At 37.4% G+C, this 15,368-nt stretch overlaps 1 long non-coding RNA gene across 2 annotated transcripts; it reads left to right on the top strand.

Moving 5' to 3' along the window:
• Positions 1 to 10,799: 10,799 nt before the first annotated feature.
• LOC115923499 lies at positions 10,800 to 14,850 on the top strand. 2 transcript variants are annotated; one of them, XR_004063916.1, is made up of 3 exons: positions 10,800 to 10,965; positions 13,479 to 13,555; positions 14,001 to 14,850. It is a non-coding gene; the product is annotated as an uncharacterized LOC115923499 (long non-coding RNA). The 2 variants fall into 2 exon arrangements; XR_004063917.1 differs by lacking the exon at positions 10,800 to 10,965 and having other exon boundaries at positions 13,388 to 13,555; positions 14,001 to 14,144; positions 14,679 to 14,850.
• Positions 14,851 to 15,368: the final 518 nt, after the last annotated feature.

The raw sequence follows: 15,368 nt of genomic DNA, 5'->3' as shown, positions 1-15,368 counted from the left end.
GCATGTTTTTATATAAATAGCATGGATAAAAAACACTTTCTTATCATCACAAATTATGGAAGGTGATATGAACAGAACTAGTAATATTTAGACGTATCTTTTGTTTTAATTATCTGTAATAAGTATACATGTATAGTGGATAGCTATCGAGGTAGTTATATGAGGAAGAGGCAAACGGTGACATGATTTTCGCTCTCACCCGAGACTGATTACACATTGGAATACAGCCCACTATAGTATTTATATCATGACAACATGGCAGTTCTAAATGATTATGGGTTAAAAGGCTGTAAAAATAACAGACGGTATAATGTGTAGTTGTCTTATTGTTTGTAGCCAAATTTGCATATGTAATTACTGAAAGCTCAACAGATGACAGTATTCCCTTAACATAATATCACTTTACGACTAGATGAATGAAAATAAGATAGGTATATAATTCTATTCATGAAACTTACTACTTCCTTCCCTATTGTTTCTATCGTGAACAGGAATGCGGCGGATGCAAAGATAGAAGGTAAATCAAGCTGTGTCTCCGAATTAAACAGGTTCTTGACGGGATCAATGGCTTCCGAATCATGACATTCAAATGCACACTGAATGATGAACTCCATGTCATGAACATTCTTGCATAGGGCTTCCAGGACCGACTTTCCTACTTCACCTCCATGAGCTGCAGTGAAGTACAAGACATATCTGAATTCCTTGTAATCTTCTAAAAGAGTGTCTGCCAGGACTCTGTTGAATTCTTGACGATCTTTGTGGAAAAGCGATGCAAGGTAGAAACTCGATATGTACTCCTGCAGTAACTTATGAGGGAAAGAAAATTCTTGGATGAATTGCTTTTGCTGACTTTCTCTGATTCGCAAGGGTGCTGGCCTTATTTCCTTGCTAAGAATCCCGACCTCGCATGCAGTCATTGCAGCCTCTGTGCATGAGTCGAGCGCATTTTCATCGAAGATAAGCTGTTTAACCAACAGACCTTGAAATGCGATACAACCAAGATCTTTCATACTTTCAATAGCTTTCCTCATACGGCTTCCATAGCCCTCTTCTAATTCATTTGGTTTGGAAAAGTATTGCTCTTGAAGTGAAAAGACAAGACGCTTCAAAAGTTGCGAGAATGTTTCCATCGTCTGAATAATTTCACGTTCACAAGGCGTTTTCCACAGGCTACAAAGCATACTGCAGAATATTGGGAAGGGTGCCATGTACTCAGAAACCACCTGGTTTGTGTCAATGAAGTTAATGAGGGTTGAAGCAGAATCGGAATCATCTTTGAAATAGTTTTTGATATATGTTTTCATGTTTTCCTTTGTGAAGCCCTTAATCTTACCAAACGTGTAATGTTTAGTAATCGCCATGATGCTCTTGATCTGGTCAGCTCCAAAAGGACGGGTTGTGATGATGACTGGGACATCAATGAATCGTTCTCCTCTTACGATCGATACGATAGCGTCACTGCGATTTGCCCTTTTGATGTCGATTTGTGCCTCGTCTAGTCCGTCCAATAAAATAAGGACTTTTCTCTGATTTTTTCTGATATATTCATCAACCCATTCCCCCTTTATTTCTGAATTATCTGGGAAATGACCCATGACAGTATCCCCGAAGAATCCGCTTTCTTGAATCTCTCGAAATGATTCAAGAAAAAGCAGATTAAATTCTTGAAGAATTTTATCCTCAGCCCAATCAAGAGCTATCTTAGCTAACAACGTCGATTTCCCTACACCAGCTTCTCCAATGAAAGCTAATCGTGTTACAAAACCTTTCCGTGTGTCAGTTTTGATGAATTTAAACAACCCGTCATAATCTATTAGCTCCTCCTTTTCCCCTCGCAATCCCAACATTAGGACAAGACTGACATAGATGTGCTGAAGCCAGGACAATGACTCGGGGTTCACAGGCGATGTTTTGATCTGACCAAATTTCTTGCGATATCTCCTTTTAAGTTTTTCTCTTAACTTACTAATATAACTTGGCATTGCCTCATCGTCATCTGAGGGAAAAGAGAAAAGCATTATTGCAAAACGATAATGGAAGTAAGAAAATTAGATACAAACTTGGTTCAAAATTACTGCCGAGGAAGTTGAAAACGTATTGTTATTTTTTTTAAACAGGTTCTGCTGATAATAAGTGTTAGATAAAGGACAAACCCGGCATACGTACGCAGACCGGTGCAGTTGAACCCACTCCCACTAAATTTAATGACATGATATTTGCAGTGGGTATGCCGGTCTTTCCTCGGCAGCCGTAGCTCTTGCTGTTTTGCATGCGGGTGGGATTCCTCCCTTGGGTTATCAATTATAGCTGAATATGCCACTGGCTTAGATTTATATATGCGTATACACCAATGAAACGCTATCAGATAAGTTAAATTTAACGATTATGAGACTGGCTTTTAAAAGCGCAATTTCCCCGACGGTTCAATATTATTGAATCTTTGTAGATCACATAAAGCTATTGAAACTAAGATCTTTTAGGCCTGAAATTTCGGCTAATGCAGAAAGGGTGGGTAGCGTCCCGTCGCGTTGACTTGAACGCGACCATTCGTCCAAAGCCCCCCCCCCCCGGTTTGGCCAAAAGGGTGCGTTGACTAGTCTTCCAAATCAGTCGTTTATAATAGAATTTAAGGTACTATGTCCCATTTGCAGGCCCAAAAATGAAAAGGTTAAATTCCAACGGCATTTGAAAGATAATAATAGTTTAGAACTTCCCTAAAAAAGGTGGGGCTTGAAAATGTCTTCAAGTGGGAAAATAACGACTATTAGTTGTCAGATCGACTTAGGAGCTATAGAGCCAATAAGTAATAGTCTTGATTTTCAGACTATTTTACTAAATGGCCATACGTTTTATGCTGCGCAAAGCTTCAATCAGTTTAATTTTGCCATCACAAGAAGTGGGTTATTGATGTAGACAAATGCTCATGTACCCTTTACAGCTCATTTTATGTATGTTATTACCAAAGAAGAAAAAAGCCAGTCAGTCACTCAATAGTGTCTGACAGTGAATTCTAGCAAGTAAACGGATTTCCTTGCATAATTTGAATATTTGGACACTGGTAACGTTTAAATTTCACAGGTAGGACATACATGACGTATTCATAATTTCTGCAAATGAAGTTCTACATAATTTGAGGTTGGCTGCAAAAGGGACATAGTACCTTAAGGGACTAGAAATTTTTGTTGTTTTAATACAAATATTTAAAATAGAAACAGTGAGATTACAAATTAAATAAAACTAGTTTTGACGTAGTCTTGCAGATCAGGCGTTTATAAGAATGAAATAGAACTTGTTTTGACGTAGTCTTGCAGATCAGGTGTTTATAAGAATTAAATCAATGAATAAATTCAATAAATTCTATGTATAGCATTCATTTTTTTGATAAACTAGTCATGCATAACAGTCTCTACAAATGAAATAACAAATAAATAAATAAATAACGGTGTAGGCCTACCACTTAGATGGCGGGGTTCTGAATTCTATACATAGAAAGAAATGGATATTATTTGTTGTTATTTTTATAAATAAACGACTGTTATGCAAGACTAGGTGAACAACTAGGCGTTGTGGCGTGCGCCTGTAATCCAGCTAACAGTGGAAGTTACAAACTGATTCAGCCGAGAACGCAGGTTCGAAACTGAGTCACGTCTTTCGGATGGTGACGTTAAAAGTCGGTCCCCAGACGTAAATAATCATATCTGATTGATACACGTCTGTAAAAACCCAAATACATACACACACACACAGTTGACATTCTAAAATATCAAAGTAAATTATTTGATTGTGTTTCCTGTTATTTATTTATTTAATTCTTATATTATTAACGCCTGATCCGCAAGACTAGGTAAAAAACTATTTTTAAAATTTAATTTGTAATCTGTTTCTATTTTAAATATTTGAATTTAAACGACTAAAATTTCTAGTCCTTGAATTCTATTATAAACGACTGATGTGGAAGACTCGTCAACGCACCATTTCGGCCGAACCGGGGGGGGGGGGGGGGCTTTTAGCGAAAGGTCGCGTTTAAGTCTACGCGACACTACCCACCCTTTCGGCATAAGCCTGAATTTTGTATGTAGTTATCACGTGTAATGTGTTTTCGATATCGACAATGTAGTTTGTAAAGGAAAATTTTACTCAAACTACTGACATTGTTTCAAATATGATAAGTAATCAAGCTGATGTATACGTACTTTCATATACAATATCATTCATACAGGGAAGCTTACCGCTGCAGCTGCTTGTGAAACATGTCTCTTCCAACTCTAGTAAGCCCACCTTCTTGAGAGCTGCTCTGAGAGTTGGAATTCGCTGAGATGGTTTGACCGTCTCTGCCCAGTCCTGAAGCAGCATCACATTACCATTACTGGTCTTTCTATTTCCAGCCCAATTCGTCTCCAATGCCCGGTTGATATCAGACATTTGAACTTTAAGCTTAAGACCAAGTCTCCTTAAATCACTATCTGATAGATCGTCTGCTACTTTGGTGATGACGTCATATAATCCATGTGTTTGACTCGATGTTTGACCGCTAGAATATAAAAGTCACAGAATTAAAGTATGAATTACAAACCGCTAAGTGAATAATGTAACGAAACGTCCTGATTGATTTTTAATTTCTTCCTGCTTGATATTTCATTTCACCGATATGGGAATTAACTATTATTTAACAGAGTCCATATTTTGTTCATTTCCTTAAAAAATCAGTATGTAAGCTAGTGGTATTCTTAGATTTTATGACTACGTGAATTTTAAGACTTCGAAATAATTAGTCATGTTAGTGTTGAGTCCAATTAAAAAGAAATATTGTATTGACTTTTTACCTCTTCCCAGAACTCAACCTTCTTTTTAAGCTCGTAACACGCTTCCAGAACGCTAGTGACCATCTTACAAAATCTTGGCGAGCATGTGCGCGATTTTGCCACGAGCTTGTGGCGAGCTCGGGGGATAAACTGGTGGCTCGTGGGTAAAAGGGGGAGCTCGTGGCGAGCTCGGGGGTAAACTAAGGAGCTCGTGGTGAGCTCGGGGGTAAACTGGGGAGTTCGTGGCGAGCTCGGGGGTAAACTGAGCTCGTGGTGAGCTCGGGAGTAAACTGGGGAGCTCGTGGCGAGCTCGCGGGTAAACTTGGGAGTTCGTGGCGAGCTCTGGGGAAACTGGAGAGCTGGTGGCGAGCTCGCTAGAAAACGTTGGATTTCGCCACCACCTCTGGGAAAACGGGGGAGCTCACGGGAAAAAGGGGGAACTCGCTACGATCTCGCTGGTAAATAGGTGATCGAGCTCCCAGGAAAACAGGGGAGCTAGCAGTTGGGTATATATATATGCACTTTAAACCTCTATCAGGATGCCAATTTCTTTCATTCATTCTATTATATATGTACATGTATTTTTAAAGTGTATTGGGCCAAGGAAAATGTGTTCCTACTTCTTAGTTTCTTGTCTACACCAGCGTCCTTTTTATGTAATTTTTGTTTTAAGATTAAATATTGATCTGAAGATAGATGTATCTCTTACCTGAAGTAATTAAGGTAAACAAAAGCATACCTTAATATTTTTATACATTTTTTAGCCTCTTTGTAAGAACATACACTGTTGATCATAATGGTGGAATTATTATTTTTACCCCAGTTTAGGGAAGGATTTTAAAAAATGATTTATTTCTAATAGATCTAGATAATGACAAACATTCTCATATTTTATTGAACATTAATTTGCGAGTGTTTGTTTTGCGTGACTGCTAAATCACATGTGTGCTACTTTGCTAATCAGCTTGGGAACCTACGTCCTTAAGTCATAATTGACAGTAATGAGGATTAATGCTTCACAAAAGGGCACTAACATAGCTGATCGACACGATTTTTATCCTGGGGCCTCACATTAACGGGCCATTGCTAAGCCCCTGAATCATGACTGTACGCAGTGGTTGCTAGGGTACGCGGCCGCCCCCACAAATCCCCCAAAACGAAGAAAATGCAATAAATTGTCAAAAATTCATTGCATTTTCCCCCGGCCCCCAACAGGAAAAATTCCTCTATAGGGCCATGCATTATTGTTCAAGGCATGGCCACACAGAGGAATTTTTTACAGAAGTAATGAGCTTTTAATTTGCCCTAATTCTAAAGAGGATCACTGTATTCTTCACCAGCTTGCCAGCTTACCAACTGAACTGTCCCTGCATATATAGCCAGCTTGAAGATGTTAACAGGATATTGGAAGGTTGCTAAGTTAGATAAATATATATATATATATATGCTTGCCAATAGCTCAACAGGATCATCAAGTTCACCTCTATATGAAGACACAAATTTGTTCTCAATGCCAACCTGCTGTTAAGCAAGCCATTAAGCTTCCATCCATTTTGCGAGATTTTCGAAGAGTTTGTAGACGAGCTTTCCGACGAACTCGCCGACGAACTTGCCGACGAACTCGCCGACGAGCTTGCATATTTGGAGCACGCCAACGAGCTCGCCAACGAGCCCGCCAACAAGCTCGCCAACGAGTTCGCTAACGAGCTTGCCAACGAGCTTATCAGCCAGTGACGAGCTTGTCAAAAAAGCTAGCCTCAAGCTCGTTTTTCCCCAAATTGGCGAGCTCGCGGGCATGCTCGCAGCTAATTTGCATAATGGAACGAACGAGCTCGCTGGCGAGTTCGTCTGCGTGCTCGTCTACGAACTCGCCGGCAAGCACGCTGACGAGCTCGCATGTAAGTGTACTGAAATTTGTATATAGGGATCCCACTAAATTCCATCATATACCAATAAGACTTAAAGATAACCTCTTGCAGCCAATTATTGAAAATCAAATTCTGTAGAACTTCGCAGAAATTGTGAATATGTCATGTACATGTATGTCTTACTGTGAATATTTAAACATTAGTAGTGTCTTGGTATTCAAAAAGGGCAAGGAAACCCGTTTACCTTCTAGACTTCGGTGTCAGACACGTATTGAGTGACTTTGCTAATAACATACATGAAATGAGCTGTAACAGGTACATGAGCATTTTTCTACATCAATAACCCACTACTTGTAACGACCAAAATTAAACTGATTGAATCTTTGTGCAGCACAAAACGTACGACCATTTGGTAAAAGGGTCTGAAAATTAGACTATTACTTAGGTAATTGCAATCAATTAAGTCAATTCGACAACTAATTTCCGATATTTTCCTAATAAAAGCCATTTGCAAGTCCTTTCGTTGTGAGGAAAATTCTAAATTAGTTTTGTCTTTCAAATGCCGTTGGAATTTAACCTTTTCATTTTTTGGGGCCTGCAAATGGGACTGAGTACCTTTAATAAAGTGACATTAAAACAAATAACACATGACCCTTCACAACACAAGAGGATATTGTCAACTTTGAAATGATTATATGGAAAAGTTTCAGGCCGAAATTCCACTAAAGTGGATCTGTGCGTGTTTTTGTTTGCTCAGCGCGCACAGGTACGTCTCGTGAATAATTCGTGACCCTACACACACAGCATGCAAAGGCGAGTGTGCAGACCAGTCTATTAGCGAATATAGGTAGATTAAGCTCAACGTTACTTCTTACTTTTTCAAGGTTTCCGACGAATTTGCTACACCAATCAGCTTGATTTTGATATATGACAGAGAGGGATAAATTACGCACTGGACAGTGAAAACGCTGTATGCGTAGGGTAATCCGTTGCTGGGATACAGAGTCTCAAACACGGGGTCATCGATTATGTTTCCTGCTTCGAATTGTGCAAGTACATGCATTGCTATGGAAGGGTTGGTGTCAAAATTCACTTGATAATCTTTCTTCCGACGCGAATACTTGAAATTATTTTCTCATATTCAGGAAAATACAATAAAAAATAAAGACAATAGAATACCGTTCGCGCCAGCCTTGTAATCTGCAGCATTGCAAAGTTACACCAACATCTTTGACAAAAGAACGGTTTTTGAATCCTGTGCCCATTGGTTATAATACTTGCGCGCGAGCATGCGTTTGAGACTCGCCAAAAGACACCACTTTTCCATATGTATCACTCATCACAATTGGATTAAAAAGAGAAGAAAGTCCAGTCACATAGAATGTTGCTTTAGAAAAGAGCGTGTTTAAAGTCCGCAGTCTATTTAAGTTATGAGACTCCCCAAGGTCTTGTACAAGGCGAAAAAAAGGAGAATTGAAATTCTATAGAAATATCTGTGAAGGGATAATCCGATTGTGCTCAAACTTAGCAGACTAATTACGCCTCTCCTGCTCTTTATCTTATCATCGAATCAATACATTAGCTCCCTCAGGTTTATATTGATTGGAGATCAAAATGAGACCGGTAGCTAGGGTCGTAAATAAATATAAACTACTACAACAAACTCAAAATCAGAAAAAACATAGGTCTAAAAAATTCTGCCTAAATACCGCTTCGAAATTTTGAAATTATTTAAAAAAGTATACTCTTTTAGGAGATTCTAAAAGCTAGATTCGGCCATCCTGAACAAGTACACCCTTTTTGAGCTCTAACAGAAAACTACACTATATATATATAACTTTTTGTTTGTTATGTGGTGCGGGGTGACATATGTACTTGCATGTTTACGTAAAGATTGAATTTAAAAGAGACCGTCGTTTTACCATTTAAAATGTTCACCTGTAGAACCTAATCTTATCTATATAGTGTACTGATAAAAAGATTCGTTATGTCAGTCTCACCTCCCTGGTTGTATCTTGGGGGTTTGATGTTTATAATTTCTTTCTCTCTTTTTAATAGATGAATAACGAATAACGTCATATTTTCATTTCAACTATTAAATGCACCTCCTTGTTTCACATCAGGTGTCGACCATCATTTAGAATTACATATACTACCAAAAGTTCATTCGCAAGGTATTTTAAAGAATACCAACCTGAACTACTCTCAAAGTGATGAATGGTCTTACTCAGCCGTTAGCGTTCTGAGACCAGTGCAAATTTAACACTTATACAGGTGTTTGATTTTATTCAATATATTATTATATTCATTAAATCGTTCTGGTATCCGACTTCGCCCCACCCCAACCCGCCTTTCACGTTTCAGATATTCATTTGTTCCCGACTATGTTCATAAATTCAACTCACAGGTTAAACGTTGAACTTCTGCGTCGGAAATTAATCAATACTGAAATTATTATGATTTGAAATACCAATGACCAAGGCTTAATTCTGAAACTCATGATTGTATCTTTTCCATGTATTTGTTCCTTATTTCATCTATTTCTATAAACGTGATGTATTTATTTCTTGTAATTATGCATTTTCTTGAATGCTACTATAACGCCAGTGGAAACCAAATTTCTATGTAACTTGTTTGCAAAAATAAATAAAATATCTTGTATCTTTTCTTGTTTCTTGTATCACAGTGGACTTATGCTTAACATAACTGTACCTTGTACTTGGTGTGTCATCACTCGGGGGTTCAGTCATCTCTTTGGTTTTCAGCCTTCCTGCCATCGTGAGTGGTATCCAGACTGAGGAGAAATGTCAAATTATAAATAGAGATACATGTATATAATTAATAATCACAAACACGGGTCCACCGAATGGCGGTCAAGGTGTGCCTCGGTCATAAGTCCTAAACATTGACCGTTTCACTAACATATTTAAATGTTATAGACGTTTCTTTCCTGCATGGGAACGAGTGACGAGTTATTCCATTAACCTCTTATTAATGAATGAACTACATACTTATGATCATGTATGCTTAAATTACGTGTTGCTATGTCGAGCAAGCCTCGGACAAGCTTCTAGGTTGTCAAGTAAAACCCTTTTTTAAAAGAAGTCTCAATGCGCCGGTTACGTATATGTGACAAACAGTCAAGGTGCTTTTAAACACACATTGTTTCAATAAGAAAAATGTATATGGTGGTCCATTTACATCATTGTTTAAAGCATGAGTATAGTATTCTATATATTTGTTTAGAAAGTTGCAAGTTATGTAGATCATGTACAATGGTAAACGAATGATGCATTGCCTATATATATTATTATGTTTTTATGTATATAAATATGTATGTTATATATATACATAATTATATAAAAACATAATTATATACCTGCTTGAAGTATGTACTGTGGTGGGCCAGTAAATGGGTTGGAGACGACAAGTTCAAATATAATTGAAAACAAAAGAAACTCGGAATTACAGTTGAAGTCAACTTTATTAATTATATAAGTCAGCCGAAGCTCCAATCGTTACAAATGAAGAGTAATTATTGTATAAACATTTTAAATACAAGGTGCTTCTCTCAGAGGCTGGGCGGCCCTATCGACAGTAACTAGCAGCACATCCTACTAAACATGTTAAAGAAATGAAATAAACTCTCAAATAATATGACTACAGAACCCCGCATATGGCATTTAAATACTGCGGCACCCCACGAGGCTTAGACATCACTAGCCAACCAGGAGGACCCTTACGGAGACAACCAATTACAAGACAGGATATATATAATTACCCTTAGGTCATCCGACCAATTAAGAGAGGAGTTATACCTTTAATTAATTATAACTAATGACAAAGCATAATAGATAAGAGTGATCTGAACTAGTCACCGACAAAAATGGGAGGAGTCTATCTCTTGGCGAGAATGTCGCGTCCCCGGAAAAACAGTCTATTGTCTAACGTGTTGTTGGAAAGGAACACCATGCAGGAATTCATTTCCAACGTTCTTATCAAAATGAACACTTTAATCTAATACAAGAATTCAAAACCAGGGGTTGTTTACCCGTTCCCGGCATACTATTGGAAACATAATTAATGCTATTTAACTTTAATCAACCCAGCCCGGATGCGTCTTATTTTTTCGTACCACGGCGAGGCCGGATTCCTGTTTTATCATGAATATTCATTAGGCAGGGTCGGGGAAAGTCTCGATTCTCTTAAATATTCATATCGAGGTGGGAATGCACGACGCGCGCTATACTCGCACAAAGTGAGAAGATTTAGTTCACGGAGAATGCATATGGGTGAGTAATTGATTGAAATATCAGTAGATTAAGAGAATTTAGTCATTAATTTGAAAAAGCTGTAATTCGTGATCTACTGTAATTTCTTTACATTTTGAGACTGTTCTCAACAGATTTGTGGGGAAAAGGCTAGGAAAATATTTCTCTTGAAATTGCACTTTGATTTTCATCGTCGTGAAGTAGTTTGACTGCGGTTTGCCTTCATGTCACCCTTTAGAGCCCCGGGGTTCCGGCAGGCCCACGTTGGGGAATTTCGGTGCTCATCTGCATCAAGATAAAACTTTCTGATCAGGTTTTATTCCAAATTTGATCGTCATCGTGAATCTAATTCACCAATCATCCATTGAATTTAAATCAAGATTTAACGTTACACCTTAAAATAATCTATGAAGTATGATTTCTTTAATAATCCAAGAGGGTTAATTCTTGTTTATATCTTTAGTAGATGTCGACTCTGTTGGCTATACTAGTATTACTAAGACTAACTTCTAAGTGCTATCCGTTCGCTCAGTTGCATCATTGGTGCGTGTTAACTTTTAGACCAAAATTGTTTGTGACCATGGATAATCAAACAGCTCCAAACCATATTTCATTTAGACGTAAACCTGGAACTTATTAATAAAAATATTCAAAAACAAACAAATTAGACCTAGGATTCATTTATTTAATGTTCAGATGTTGTGTGTGTCCAGTGTGCTTGTCAAGTTGTCATAACTTTTCTAGAGCTAGACCTATGTTAAAGATTTTTTCTTCTCCAAAGTGTGCAGTTCATTTGATAAATCTATTTATTGTTGGACGTTGTATAAGAGAAGACCCCTAGGGTAGTCGACAATTATGTTTACTTATACGCAGAGGCGGCGGAGCCTTTGGGCGGAGCAACTTCCAAAGTGGGGGGGGGGGGGGGGCACCAACAAAAAGGGCACTTTCTTGAGAAAAGGGCACCTTCAGAGGGAAAATATACCATTCTTTTGACATTGGTATATACCCCTATTTAGTGATTACATTATCAGGGATGATTTCAATATTTGTTTCTCTTAATACAGCATTTAAGATATTGCTTAAGTATTATACTTTGCAGTTTTTGGCTTGCAGTGCGAAAAATTACATCTTATAAAGAGGAAAACCCAATCCTGATGGGGTTATATAAGCACAATCTCATAACGGAAGACTGAATAGATCTGTGATAAGTTACATAATTATAACGTCTATAACTATGGGCAAGTGTAGCGAGCGAGCTTTGTGGGAAATTGCTTTTAGTCGCTTGAAATTAGGGACACGTTTAATGATGAGAGGAAAAGGGGACACTTATCGAAAGGGTTAAGACACTTATCAGAAAAGAAAAGAAGCATGTGTCAAAGTACAAAGGCTAATTATCAGAGGTGAAAATGGGGCACTTCTTACACCTAAACAAAGAGGCATGCACCAGGGATGATAAGAACATGGGCATTTGTCGACGGAAAAGAGGCACCCATCAGATTTTGATAGGGGGCATTTATAAGCAGTGAAAAGGGGCATTTATGAAAAAGGGATAGGTTCTTTATAAGAAAGGAAATAGGGTACATATCATTGTTAAAAGGGTAATGAGAAGGGGAAGTGGCTCTTATTAAAAAGAAAAAGTGGCACATGTTTAAATAAACGGGGCACTTATCAAAGACGAAAAGTGGTACCGGTAATTATGATAAGGGGTAAGGGTGCTTATAAGGAAAAAAGGCATTATATAGGAAGGAAAAGGAGAACTTGTCAAAATAAAAGGGGCATTTATAAGAGATAAAAAGAGTACTGACTAGGAGGGGAAGGGGTGCTTGTCAAAGTAAAACAAGTATCTCTCAGAAGTGAATAGGGTCATTTACAAGAGATGAAAAGGGGCACTTAAGAGAATGAAAAGGAACTATTTTCATAGATGAAAAGGGGCATTTATGAGAAGGGAAAGGGCCTATTTTTAAATGGGGGCACTTATAAGAAAAAGGGGCACTTATTAAAAATGAAAGGGAGCACATGTGAAGATATAAGGTGCGCTTGTCCAAGTTAAAAGGGGTAGTTATTAAAAGGGGAAGGGGCACTTTAAAAACTTAATAGGGGCACTTGTCAGAGTAAAAGGGGCACTTTCCTATGTAAAAAGGGGCACTTTTCCTATGCAAAAAGGGGCACTTTTAGGGTACTTGACCAAATGGGAGGGCACTCTGCCCCCCCCCTCTTGGAGCGCCGCCTCTGCTTATATGGTATGTAGTCCACCTCTTCTTGTTATAATAAACTAATTCTACTTAGTACTGCTTCGTGTTCATAGGCCATAGAAACCACTGTTTGATGCACAAGTTAAATCTTCCATTTAGTTTTAATTTGTACTGTGGTTCATTAAATAGGAATGTTGATTTCCACACCATATTAAAATTAAGGCCAACCATGACATAAAAATATCTATTAATTTGAATTATGCTAGATCTATTTTATTTTGTTAAGGAGAAAGGGATGCCTTGATTGTCGTATTGATTTTCTTCTTCTTTTTGTTCCAAAAGATTGAAACTGAAGAGCTGGAAGGAGGACATTACAACATCTCTTATATTTGCAAGATGAAGCAGAAAGTCCCATGCAGGTACAGTTATCAGGTTATTTAGCACACACATATTAAACGACCACCTATTAATTCACTCAAAAGGAAATGGAACTAAGTTGACATTGCAAGCATATATAGTGGAGGGTATATTTTATTCTAGTTCTGCACCTAGTATACAAATATTGATGTCTTTTCTTTCTATGTTTACAAAGGAAAATTTGTCCTTATTTACAGGAGGTCCTGTGTTTAGAAGAGCCATATCAAATGCACATTGTAAGCACTACATGTACATGTAGGGTATACACAGGACCCCTCATTTTTTTTTTGTAAGGGGTACTTTCACTTCTTGAGCAATGAAGATGAAGAAGAACACAAAATAAGATTGATAAAAGTCTGTTTATAGGATGTATTATGGTTGATATGTATCCATCAGTATCAGTTTTTAATTGAAGTACATGTACCTACTTTGTTTTCTCTCATGTAGGATGATGCCTCTCTACAGTGGATGATGAAGGCATTCTGGTTTGCAAACTCAGGAGAGGAACAAAGAACAGATGTTGACGGGATCATATCTAGAGATGCGGGCCTACTACACTTCATACGAGCAAGTGTGCTAATATACATGAAGGTACCCCCAATAAATTTTTGTGGAACAAATGTCATGGAGAAAATTATAGATCTGAAACAGATATTTTTCATTGTCAGTTGACTTGTAAAAGAATAATTGACTTAATATCACAATTGTAATTTAGATTAAAAATTAAATGTCAATATAGATGAAATATAAGTCTACATTACGTATGTTTCAGTAGCATTATTTCCAGTACATTCGCTGGTCAAAGTTGTTTGGTCATTTTATGTCCCATACTTAACCGAGTATTATTCAATTACCGGTATGAGCACGAGTTGTATTACATTGTATTACTTATTTCATACCTTGTCTGATCCGAGCTCCAGCAGGCCTATCGTCTTAATGGGATCATCAGTAATAATTTAAGATGCGGTCAGTATTTAAACTAGTCTTGTACAAAAAATAGTTTAGGTTTGCCCACTAGAACCCCAAGTGAATTTCAGTCCTTCCTTTTTCTGAGCAGGTATCAGGGTGTATGTTATTAGTCATTGTTGATTTTTTTATATCTTATTTCATTTTTCCATTCAACAGACTTGGGTTATATTTTTTTCTGAAAACTAGGCTACAACTTTAGTGATGGATGCAGAAGATATCTACACGAGACTACGTCTTAAAGATGCCACCCTCATATAATGAAAGAGGACAATAGAGATGGGTTTAAACTGGAATATTTACATGATATTTATTTGTTATTTGTATTATATGTTTGTAGAATACTACATTCAATAAAGCTAATGAAGTTTATCATCTTGTCGACTTTCAAATAATTAAAGATAACTAATCCTCAACGAATAAACATTAAAATTCTAACAATGTCAACTACCATCTTATAGGATGAAACTGAGGACTGGGCAGAAAGATTCTCCTTCAAATTTGATTGATAAAGGTCTATCAGTCTATATCAAAGATTGAATTAATCAATGATATTTTGATTATAATTATACATGTTAAAATTCATTTACCTCTATGGACTTCTGTATGGGAAGTTTTGTAGATTATGAAATTATTGCTACTTCAAGTATTGTATGTAAGAAGGTTTGAAAGACAACACTCTAAATGCATTAAATATGGAAACTGCTAATCCTCATTGCCTTTCGTATCCAAACTGGTAGCTTTCATAGAATCATGTTTCGATGCTTCCCAACTAAAGAAAACAGGGAGTGGGGGGGGGGGGGCTTGCTATCCTCTTATCTTATCCTCTGTACAAATATGATTATATGT

This window comes from Strongylocentrotus purpuratus, unplaced genomic scaffold (assembly GCF_000002235.5).
Source record: "Strongylocentrotus purpuratus isolate Spur 01 unplaced genomic scaffold, Spur_5.0 spur5_scaffold_14, whole genome shotgun sequence".
Lineage (NCBI taxonomy): Eukaryota > Metazoa > Echinodermata > Echinoidea > Camarodonta > Strongylocentrotidae > Strongylocentrotus > Strongylocentrotus purpuratus.
The sequence above is the reverse complement of the archived record's forward strand: the minus strand, read 5'-3'. Positions and strand labels throughout refer to the sequence as shown.